The sequence below is a fragment of the Drosophila pseudoobscura genome, chromosome X (genome assembly GCF_009870125.1).
Source record: "Drosophila pseudoobscura strain MV-25-SWS-2005 chromosome X, UCI_Dpse_MV25, whole genome shotgun sequence".
Classification (NCBI taxonomy): domain Eukaryota; kingdom Metazoa; phylum Arthropoda; class Insecta; order Diptera; family Drosophilidae; genus Drosophila; species Drosophila pseudoobscura.
This window is the reverse complement of record NC_046683.1, coordinates 1,906,443-1,918,744: the sequence shown is the minus strand read 5'-3', so window position 1 is coordinate 1,918,744 and position 12,302 is coordinate 1,906,443. Positions and strand designations below refer to the sequence as shown.

General features: G+C 45.7%; 2 long non-coding RNA genes across 3 annotated transcripts; both read right to left on the bottom strand.

Annotated features, from left to right (window-relative positions):
- Positions 1 to 5,517: 5,517 nt before the first annotated feature.
- On the bottom strand, positions 5,518 to 6,095 carry LOC26534448 (uncharacterized). Its single transcript, XR_001452674.2, has 3 exons — positions 6,041 to 6,095; positions 5,850 to 5,988; positions 5,518 to 5,788 (listed from the first exon to the last, which is right to left on the bottom strand). It is a non-coding gene; the product is annotated as an uncharacterized lncRNA (long non-coding RNA).
- A 371-nt stretch (positions 6,096 to 6,466) lies between these two features.
- Positions 6,467 to 8,002, bottom strand: LOC26532215 (uncharacterized). Of its 2 annotated transcripts, none has more exons than XR_004470347.1 (3): positions 7,895 to 8,002; positions 7,704 to 7,842; positions 6,467 to 6,712 (listed from the first exon to the last, which is right to left on the bottom strand). It is a non-coding gene; the product is annotated as an uncharacterized lncRNA (long non-coding RNA). The 2 variants fall into 2 exon arrangements; XR_004470348.1 differs by lacking the exon at positions 6,467 to 6,712 and adding an exon at positions 7,369 to 7,642.
- Between the last annotated feature and the right edge of the window lie 4,300 nt (positions 8,003 to 12,302).

Sequence of the window (12,302 nt, the reverse complement as noted above, 5' to 3'; positions counted from 1 at the left end):
TTGGCTGGCACTTGGATTTCTTCTTGAAATCTTTCAGGTACACCCATAAAGAGGCACGGAGGCACAGAGGGACAGAGATAGAGATTGATCTTCTCGGTTGGTTTTAATTGCTCATTGAATACTTAATTTTCGGCTTTGGTTATGTTGTTGCTTGTTTCGTTGTTTGGTCTTCGTGTGGCAGATAAGCACCGATTCTCCTTAATGGAAATGTATCTGAGAGTTATGCATACAAGTACCAGTACCTCGTAGCAGTAGTTATCAGCCGGCAAAACGGAAATGGAAGTGAATTGCCTTGCCTAATGAGGACCAGGTAGTCGTAGGACCAGGATCTGCTGCTGTTACTGCTTCTGTTGTGACAGTTTTGGGCGCAGTTTCTCTTAGCTTCAGTCTTTATCTGTGGCAAAGGTCAACACTCAACACTCAACACAGTTACAGTGGCATTCAAATGTTGCACCACAGGCACAGGAAGCAGTGAGTAAGCAGTCGCCAGCAGCAGCTATCTCCCAGGCCACATCCACATCCCATGGCCACCGTATCCCTTGTCCGCTTCCCATTTAGAGCGGAAGTATTAGTGGTATTCGTGAGGATGTATCTACCCAAAGTGCATATTTCTAGTCTAGTTATTCGCTGTCTGCTGGCTCATTTGAATACTACTTCGACCATCAACTAAGAGACATATGTATGCACTAACCAAAGATTGCTGCCTTACCGAGGCCTTGGCTCTACCCCATGGAAATTTTGAGCACCCATGATCATCGATCTTTAATCAACCGAAGATCGTTCGTTCGTTCCATCGCGAAGGGGGAAATTTATACGTACCAGTCAGTTCAATGAATTACTCGAGTGTTTAACAATTTAAATGGGACTTTTGTTTGGTTTCCAGTTTCATTTTCTGTTTCTGTTTCAGCTTCGGCTTAGGTTCTTCCACGTGTCGAACCGAACATCGTATCGTATCCAATCGAATCCCCTCGAATCTCAACCCCAAGAGCAAGCCGCCTCGCTTGCTCGATCTCTCATCAATATTCAACGCATTACAATTGCAATAAGTTCCCGGCACTTACTTGATCCGATCGCGCGATCCAATCGGATCCGACCCATCCATTCCAATCCACTCCGATACGTTAGGGGTACGGGTACGATACGATCGAATCCGCGACATCAGTTGCGGATTTTTATGCTGATTTTGACCCAGTTGACTCCAGTCTGGCTCTGCCTCTGGCTCTGCCTCTGGCTGTAGTCCATGAATTGTGATTGCGACAATTGCTTACCCGATGATAAGTAGGGAAAGATGAATAAGTAGTGGGTGATCGGGATCTACTATATAACCAAACCTCTCAAATCTCCACCAAATTAAGCTTCTTTGGACCCATTCATATACCATACGAGCATGTCATATATTAGAGCCCCTTTCCCCTTTGTGTTTGTTGCTTGGATCAGTCGGGGGGCTGGGCATGCGACCAGTTCCGGCCCGGATAGCGATTACGATCGTTGAAGATCTTCATGATGGGGCATGTGTGATGTATGTGGAGCATCACCGCGGAACAGATAAAAAGATCAAAATGCCGACAAAGACAAACAAGGGACATGCTCGTATAAACGGCGCGGCGTTAAAGCTCTCCGCACAAGATGTTTAATATTTGCCCACAAAAACAAAAACACCAGACACCAGACATCAGACATCAGTCGAGATGTGATAACAAAGTAACAAAGATACTAAAGAGAGCGAGGCGGTGATCTCCGGATCTTAGTCACACACCAAAGAAGCAGCCGACACCGACACCGATACCGGCCGGGCCTAGGGCTAGCCCACCCGGCCGGCCGGCTCTGACCTTACCCCGTTGCGGCATGCCCCTGCCGCTAGCCGCTAGCCGCTAACCGTGTTGCCTTACGATCCTTGGGTTTTATGGCCAACGGCCAGCATGATCAAGAGACAAATCCGCGCATCATTAAAAGTTATGACCTACCCCATTCCCGGGGTCAGAGCTCTGCGGAACTTGCTCTGGGCCGCAGGGTCTCAGGGTTTTCTGTGGTGCCTCTGTGGTGGTCTCTGCGCGCTCTGACCTCCCTTTCCACTCTCGTTTTCGCCCTAAATCCAATCCAATCCCAATCCCAATCCAATCCCCTTCCAATCTCCGCCGCTCAGTCTCGTGGCCTCTGCCTCCGTTCGAGACTCGAGTCTCTGGCAAATCGGAGCAATTGGTATGCAAAGTGCGCAGACTGGCTTAATTTCTGTTTGAGGCCGTTTCGTTTAATTGCTGCGCCACATTATGTGACAAGAAGCGGAGCTTCTACGTATACGTATAGCCGTCTGATCCGTAACCCTTTTGTTTTTCTGATAAGCGAAAAAGACACAGATATATAGAGACAGAGAGGGAGAGAGAGGGAGAGAGAGAGAGAAAGAGAGAGAGAGAGAAAAACGAAAACAAATATGTCATGCAATAAAAACCACAGCCGCAAAACGTTGTGTCTGATAAAATAATTGAAAATGTATTTAATCTATGTATTTCCCACGATCCCTCGAGGCTCCAGCCACAGCTCCCGACTTGCGGAGAAGGGGGCTCGCAATTGGCACAAAGATTATTAAGTTAATTTTATGCAAATTAGGGAGACACAAAAGCGAGCGAGTTCATTAAGTGGAAATGCCTTTTACATTTATTCAATTAGCATGCCGTGCAGGGGAAGGGCTGGGGCAGGCACACTGCGTCTTCCATGTGCCACATGTGCCACATGGGCCACTACTTAGGCCCAACCACAACCACAACCACAACCCCACTCCAATCCAATCCAATCCCACCTGGCACCCACCTTATCACCGGGGTCGCGTAGTCGCGTCGTGTCGCCCTTCCCTGCCCCTTCCTTGCCCCTACCTTGTCACTCGGTTGTGCTCCAATTGCCCAAAGATACATATCGTCACTACTTCATTGTGCACTCCACTTGGTATGCACCCGATGGGACCAGCTTTTGAATATCAACTACTTTGTACAATGCTCTCGATACTCGGGAAAGCTGTACGTTTTCAGCAGCCCTTAACTCGAAGCATTTTCAATTCATCCGAAGATTGAAGTTTAGCGTTTGCCGAAATCGTTGGGTTCTACTATGCTCTTGACTTCACTTCAACGATTCTTAGGGAATTACTCGACCTTATCGGAGCGAAGAGTACATATTTTCGCAACTGTACTACCAGCTCTTTCAGTAATAATGTCAACATTAATCAAAATTTCTTAAAGCCCAAAGTATGCGCTTGTTTGGTTCAAAGAAGTGTATTTCTATATGCTCTGCATAAAAAGTATCCGTTTAATAATACTCCGATGACCCATCCCATTCCAGGAGTATCTCTTTCCACAATGGGAACCAATCTATGTCAGAGTTTCCTAAGAATCCTTCAATTCCCCAATTATACAACGATCCCACACAACACACCAGAGACCAAGGGAAAAACAGGAGCAAAAGAAACCCTATGGACGCTGATTCTCTACAAAAAAAAGAACAAAAGAAGGGGAACACGGAGATCACAAGATCAGCGGCTTATCGATGGGATCAGGTGACAAAAATTAACCACACAATGGAGAAGAAATCAATAAAGACAGGACAGACAGAGAGCGAGAGAGAGAGAGAGAGAAACGGAAACAATTAGGCACCTGACTTCCTCAGGATGCCAATGAACGGGATGCAAACTGTAACCGATCACGTTCAGGTGGGTCTCCTCTCCAGGCTCCAGCACTTAGGATGGGGCATCCGTATGTCCGTATGTCGGAGCTCTAGCCCAGAGACTGGGTCTGAGTCTGGTGTGGACGATCATGCATACACAATATGTGTGTGTGCACTCGTCTCATATTTCAACGGGGGGGACAGAGACGGGGACAAAGAGTCAAAGAGTCGGAGCTCGCACCTGAGGAGAAAACACAATGAGATACTATACAGCAGCATTGGGCAATCACTTGACCTCTTTCAGGATGTTGTTGCTGTTGCTGTTGCTGTCGGGGGATTGGATTGAATTGGATTGGGGAATGGGCAGTGGGCAGTGGGGAGTGGGGAGTGGATAGAGGTGGATAATGGACAATGAAGAGGTTCAAGTGCGTCTCCGGCTGCTGCTGTCTGGTGGATTATGTCACAGCACGAGTGAATGCCAGAGTCCAAGTCCGATTCCGATTCCGAATCCAAATCCAATTCCGACTCTTAGTCCAAGTCCCAGTCCAAGTCCGAGTGCGCACATTTCTGAGGGCCATTGATGATGTTCCGGCTGGCATATAAATAAGCCCAGCAGCAGCCAGCCCCTTGGCTAGCAGTAGCAGCAGCAGCAGCAGCACTTCCCTCTCCAGCCCAGGCATCCTCACGTTTTCCCCATAAAATACATTTTCGACCGAAATTTGTTGTTTTTTTTTCGGTTTTTTCTTTTTGGTAGCTGCTCGTTGTAGTGCCTTTTAAACGATTCCCACGGAGCGTCAACCGGCGGACGAGCGTGGGCGGACGCACTGACGACAACAACAACGACATAATCTTCTTCTTCTTCTTCTGTTGGGGCCTTACCTAACTAACCTAACGCATCATGATCATCGGATGCCCAGATCATCCATCCACCGCTCAATTAGTATGCATCCCATCGCTTTGGCTCGCATCGCATCGCATCGCTGCCTGGAAAGCCATTAAATAAGCGAGAGACGAGACGCAGCAGCGACCTCAAAAATGGCAAATGCTGGAGATGGAGATGGATGTGGATGTGGAGATGGAACTGTAGAGAGACCGGCCAGAGACATTCCAACCAGAGACAGAAACAGAGACAGAGACAGAGACGACATCAACATGAGCAGCAACCTCTCATCCCCATCAAGTACCAATTTAATGGCAGCTCTCTGGAAGCGGAGGCCGGCCATGGGGCCGGGCCGCCTCCCTCTCGAAATTAGTATTCGAAGAGCGGTGCCTGCCATTGACAACTCCAGCCGAAGGAAATGCTTCTGACTTCGAGTCTGACTCCAGCTCCAGCTCCGTCTCATTCTCCGTCTCCGGATGAATGATGCTCCTCAAAGAACCAGGCTCAATTTTTACGAGTATGTCTGACACGTTTGCCTCTCTGCCACTCTGCCACATTATACAGTTGAATCTTCTGGTCCCGGGATGTCAGTTTACTATCCAAGTTGCAGGTCGTAAAGCCCATGCAAATCGTAATCGTAAACGTAATCGTAATCGAACTTATGAAAGTGTATTGATAGTAAAAAATCTGAAATGTGTGCCCAAAGACTGCGCAATTTTCCTACTACAAATCGCAGAACATACTCGCATAATAGTTTTAGCTTCCCAAAATACTACAAATCAGTCTACAATGAACGCCCCTGGGACTCACTTATCTCAACACAATCTCGAGTACGAAGTGGGTATTGCCTGGAAATGCCTTAGTTTCCATGATTTCCGTACATCGCATAGGCTGAGCTTCATCACTCCAATATAGATACGTAAGTCTCGAACCCCACCTTCATCCCAGAAACCTTAGAAAAATACTTCATCAGAGAGTTTGAATTTAAATTCGTAAAAGTGTTGTTATTTATTACTAAAATGAAGGAGCGCGCATTTCATCACAGTTATACATATTGTATCCTCCAGCAATGCGGGCCAGCCGCAAAGGAAGATGTAGTCCTCTTTGAGGGAGACAACGAAAATACCAGACTAGGTACCGAAATATGTGCGGTACTCTGCTGGGTGTCCATCCCGATGTAGCCTTTGGTGACTTCAGTGGTGCGCTGTTGGATGCGAGCAGATTGCCCTGATTTCATCCAACGATTTGTGTAGAATTAGGCTGAGGACATTTTGCAATAATTATCATTAAAATTATTATACTGGAATATATTTTCACTTACCCATTTTAAAGAAACGATTAAACAAATGTAGCCATGAGTAGAAGTGTAGGGTAGTGTTTTCCATTAAGGTAACCGAGCTTTATTATACCTTATAGTACCGTCTTGGTACTGGCGTTCCCAGGTGAGCAAACTGGGAACGCTTTTTGCAAACGTTATTATTGAATTTATTTCATTGGAATATTTACACTTACCCATTTTAAAATGTCAAACAAAAAATCAAAAAAAGTGTATTTTGTGTATTTTCCATTCGTTGCTCTCGAACCAATGAGCAATGAATGTGAACTGAATATTTCACACAATATTTTTGTAGCACATTTCTGGTGCTCAAAAATCTGCTTTTAAACGATTCCACAGCCTACTAATTGTCGCCTTTTCGGCTTGTCCCACAGGGTGGGGTAGGATTCTATAAGTTACGATGAACCCTCGAGCACTGAGGGAACCCCTCGCCAGCAACAACACAAACGCAGAGAAGGCTTTTAGAAAACGATGTCTGCTGGACAACGAATAGCCTTAGTTTCAGTAGCTGTGAAAACATGTCATCGACACTTAGTTTCGCAACAACTCATCCCTCAAACCCATAGAGATATACTTCATAGTAAACGTTATTTTATTTATTAATAACAAGAAGGAGTGCGCATTTCATCACAGTTATACATATTGTATCCTCTAGCAATGCGGGCCAGCCGCAAAGGAAGATGTAGTCCTCTTTGAGGGAGACAACGAAAATACCAGACTAGGTACCGAAATATGTGCGGTACTCTGCTGGGTGTCCATCCCGATGTAGCCTTTGGTGACTTCAGTGGTGCGCTGTTGGATGCGAGCAGATTGCCCTGATTTCATCCAACGATTTGTGTAGAATTAGGCTGCGAACATTTTGCAATAATTATCATTAAAATTATTATACTGGAATATATTTTCACTTACCCATTTTAAAGAAACGTTTAAACAAATGTAGCCATGAGTAGAAGTGTAGGGTAGTGTTTTCCATTAAGGAAACCGAGCTTTATTATACCTTATAGTACCGTGGTGGTACTGGCGTTCCCAGGTGAGCAAACTGGGAACGCTTTTTGCAAACGTTATTATTGAATTTATTTCATTGGAATATTTACTTACCCATTTTAAAATGTCAAACAAAAAAACAAAAAAGTGTATTTTGTGTATTTTGTGTATTTTCCATTCGTTGCTCTCGAACCAATGAGCAATGAATGTGAACTGAATATTTCACACAATATTTTTGTAGCACATTTCTGGTGCTCAAAAATCTGCTTTTGAACGATTCCACAGCCTACTAATTGTCGCCTTTTCGGCTTGTCCCACAGGGTGGGGTAGGATTCTTTAAGTTACGATGAACCCTCGAGCACTGAGGGAACCCCTCGCCAGCAACAACACAAACGCAGAGAAGGCTTTTAGAAAACGATGTCTGCTGGACAACGAATAGCCTTAGTTTCAGTAGCTGTGAAAACATGTCATCGACATTTAGTTTCGCAACAACTCATCCCTCAAACCCATAGAGATATACTTGATAGTAAACGTTATTTTATTTATTGATAACAAGAAGGAGTGCGCATTTCATCACAGTTATACATATTGTATCCTCTAGCAATGCGGGCCAGCCGCAAAGGAAGATGTAGTCCTCTTTGAGGGAGACAACGAAAATACCAGACTAGGTACCGAAATATGTGCGGTACTCTGCTGGGTGTCCATCCCGATGTAGTTTTTGGTGACTTCAGTGGTGCGCTGTGGGATGCGAGCAGATTTCCCTTATTTCATCCAACGATTTGTGTAGAATTAGGCTGAGGACATTTTGCAATAATTATCATTAAAATTATTATACTGGAATATATTTTCACTTACCCATTTTAAAGAAACGATTAAACAAATGTAGCCATGAGTAGAAGTGTAGGGTAGTGTTTTCCATTAAGGAAACCGAGCTTTATTATACCTTATAGTACCGTGGTGGTACTGGCGTTCCCAGGTGAGCAAACTGGGAACGCTTTTTGCAAACGTTATTATTGGATTTATTTCATTTGAATATTTACACTTACCCATTTTAAAATGTCAAACAAAAAAACAAAAAAAGTGTATTTTGTGTATTTTCCATTCGTTGCTCTCGAACCAATGAGCAATGAATGTGAACTGAATATTTCACACAATATTTTTGTAGCACATTTCTGGTGCTCAAAAATCTGCTTTTGAACGATTCCACAGACTACTATTTCGCACTTTTTCGGTTGCAAAACGTCCATATCAAGTAGGCATTGAAATAGCCATTGGATATCCGAATTTATTTGTCGTTGATGCACCACAAAACATGTACTTATTGCAAAGATTTGCGAAGATTGTAAGAAATTTTGGTATTGAATGTTGATCTACATCACCCTCTATCTCCTGCTTGCTGCGGGACTATGTTCCATCTGGTTTGGGGAACAATCATGGCATCTAGTTACAAAAGAGTCCCCAATAGGATCCATAATCAAAGGCAGGAGTTCTTTACTCAATTCATGATTATCCTCCTTAGTATTCTGAGACCTAGGACATTCCGTAACTTATTTTGCCTTTGGAATGAGTCTCTATCGGTTTCTATATCATATTGTCTAGGATCAGTGACCACAAGAAGCGTCTCTTGTTAGTCAGCATTCTGATCAGCAGTGCGATCACGTGCCTTGGCGATCTCAAGAGGCCTGTGCGGGGGAATCCTGACTGCCTTCGATCTATGGATCTACGGATCTGCTGTGATCTATTCGAGCCCGAGCAACAGTTAAGTTCAAGAAACCCTGCACGGGATCTCTGGGATTATTGTTTTGGGCAGGCGGCCAGATCGAGGGACTCTGGCATCGACTAACTGATCGATCGGCGTGTGGTACTCGCAAGTACTTAAAATTCTGAGAGCAAATCGATGCAGCACAGAGGCCCAACTATTCGGGCTCGTAAAAGCCAGACAACAGCAGGGGGATGGGAGTGGAGTGGAGTCTTGGGCATGGCCATTGTCCGACGTACGACGATGTACGATGTACGATGTCCGATGTCGCCGCCAAAGTGCGGAGAAATTATCAAAGTGAAAGAAAGACCAGTAAAGGAGGAGACAGCCAGGTAAATTGAAGAAAGACATTGCACAGATACTACTCGTCGCATATGGAAACGGGTCTGGTCTGGCCCTGCCCTGCCCCTGCTTCTGCCTCTGCCTCTGCTTTGGGGCCCTGGCTGTGGACTTTGGAAAAGAGAAAGAGAGAGACAGGGACAGGAAATGCTCTCTGTCATGATCATTTTCCATAATTAAACGGACGCACTCCCAAGACATTGGCCACTGTTGTGGGTTAAATGGGTTTGTTGGCCCCACACCATTAGGCATTTCATTTAAAGTTCCCCTGGGTCCCAGGTCCCAGGTTCCAGACCCCAGTCCCCAACAAACACACACTGACACCCCACATACCGCCATAGTCATTCCTATTCCCCATCTGCATAGGTGTAATAGATAGATGGATAGATACTCGTACGTGTAGATACACAGATACGTATATGAGTATATACTGGCTTGTGTGATCGGTTAATTGAATCGTCGTCGTCTTTTGGCGTTTTAGCAATGGCTTCGTTTTACTTTTGCATTCGCACTCCTCTGCGTGAGCGCTCTAATAACCGCAACATTGATTTTAACACCTTGAGGGCTACCATTCGATTGGCAGATATGTGGCTTGGGTATCAGTGCTTTGAGTGCCAGTTGGATAGTTTATTGATCGTTTGATTTGTTGAAGGTACTTTTGATGGGACAATGAAATGATCGCCTTGATGCTTTTGCTAATAGTACTCCCAATAGCTCATGGATAGCTTTGGTCCATCTTGCTCCTCATATCCTTCTCGATCATCTGCTGGGACAATGAATCCTCGATTTCAGGGTATCAGCAAATCGACTCTGATGTGTCGCAAGAGTTCCGATAATTGGCTAATTGAATTATTTATGTATACAAGTTTAGAATAACAATATTAATAATTGGCCGGGAGGATGTGGGTCCGCTCAGCACGACATTGACTGCCTTGACTCGCCGCTGATTGCTTCGCTGGCTCTTCCCAAGGTGCCATCTTCTTGCTGTTTCTGCTTCTGCTTCTGCTACTCTGATGGTCTTCCATGTGGGCGGATGTGCCCGTGTGCCCGCTGTGTGTTGTTGTCCATGCTTGGGCATGGACTGCCATTGCATGCGGCTCGAATTGCGTTCAAGGCGTTTGCAAGTCAAAGAGTCCGTAAACCTTGCCGGCCAACCGTTAATTGAACAGAAGCCTCTGAAGCTTTGGGGCCACTTGAACCATTCTAAGGTCTGGGCTAGAAGAGAGAAAGACCCATGTGGAGGCTATAAGCTACTCTTAAGGGTACATCCTCATCTGAATCTGTATATATTCAAGGACTTGCTACCCCTTCATCGCCACTGCTCCCCCGCAGTGCTCTGCCCCATTTGTCCCACGGACTCTCTCTGGGAATCTCTGAATCTTGGTTCCTGGTGCATTCTCCCCTCGGAGTTGTGGGTGCTCGATAAGCAGGGTAAATATTTAATCAACTTAACCGCAATAAACCGAAATCACAACACCCTGGGACACATTCTGTTCTGTTTGTGTGAGTGTGTGTGTTTCTGGACCCTCTGGATGGATGGACGAATACGAATGGATGTATGGATGGATGGATGGATGGATTGTGCTGATGTGGACACCTGCGCGCTGGCTGATAAACTTTTTCAGCGCCGCAACTCGATCGAATTTCGGATCCGTTTCGTTTCGTTTCGGCTGGGTTTTCGGGTGAGAGGAGATTGGATGCCACGGTGGTTGATATCTGGGCATCTCTCAGGTACATATGTGTACGTATAAGAGTACGATTGCGAGTGTGCGACTGACTGTGTCTATATCGTTATTTGATTTCGCTCTGATCGTGTGAAGGTTTTGACTTATTTTTATGAGTCTTTATCTTATCGCATATTATTTATGATAGAGCGCTGGGATGGCTGATGGCTTGAGAACGGCTAAAGGAACGAAAGTGTTGCAAGATTCAGATTCTATGCCTCTTCTAACCCTCACTCCTATCCCCATTCCCATCCCCATCCACAATCATCGCTCTGTTGTCTCACTCTCTCTCTCTCTCTATCTTTCTCTTTTGTGGTGTGCTCTTGCTCTCGCGCCAAACACGAACGGATTTCATCCGGACGGATGTGAGCATTACTTTTTATGGATATTTATGTACGGAACGTGACCGTCGAAAAAAAAGCAGCTGCTGGCCCGAGCCCAATCCCGAGGCGTGGAAGAGGCCGCGCAGAACTCTCTTTGGGGGCTCCCTTTGGGGCAGTGGACGACGCCCCAAGACTGTTAATGTGTGAAGCAGGAAATCGACAAAGCAGAATCACCCATCCGCCAGCAATCGTTTATCGATTGTCGGAGCTTCTCAATGCTGAGGAAGAGAGAGGAAGATCATCACGATCATGACGATAGTTGATAACTGTAAATACCGCCCAGCACGACCACTTGCACGAGCTTCTTCTGCCTTCACCCCACACTCCCCATAAAAATCCACTGGACACCGGGGGAGTCCATTCGACAAAGCTCAGCAGAAAAAAATCTCAAGAAAGAACCAGAAGGAAAGACGAACTCCGGGTGCCGTGCCGCAATATCAGATACACTTCCAAAACTGAGAAGCATACAACATGTAGCAAGAAGAAAGTATTTAGCCGGAAACTAAACACAAACAACAAATTGTAGACGTGCTAAAATACCAAATCTGAATTATTTGGATATGTGGAAATCAGCAAAATCTCCCGATCAGCAAGTATCCTGTACTTAGGAGCAAGCCTTTGGACCAAAATAGAATACCCTCCTGAAGGGTATAGCAACATTATAGCGACAAACAGCCAGAAGAGAGGAGAAAGCTGAGTATGAGAGAATGCTAACCGGAATAAAACATTTCAGCTGATCAGTGAGCTTTTGCTGTTGCCTTTGCGGTTGTTGTGCAGCCTCCTGACGTAAGACCCGGCCTCGGATATCGCGACGGTCTGGTGCCAGTCTGCCGCACATGTGGATAATGGATATACAATATGATCAGGCGGATATGCAGATAGTGTACACAATTGTGATATTTGGATTTGGATGTGACGTAAGGGCGTACCTCTGAGGAAAACGGACAATCCATCGGGTGTTGACGACCCGCGGCGATTGCCACGATAACGCCGGGGCCATCGTCCATCGAAAGTGATACGATACTCGTATTAGACATGCGATAGCGGGACCATGGACATGTGTAAGTTGAACACCTCTGGGAACTCTGGAGACTCTGGGCATCGAGCTGGGAGCTGCGTGAGGACAGGGGGACTGAATGGAGCAAAGTCGAAGAACTGACGCCGATGCGGGCATTGGAAACGCGAGATTAAAGCTTTGGTCAGCTATCCTCGGGTTTGGTGACCCCGACATTCCCATAGGTAGGATGTC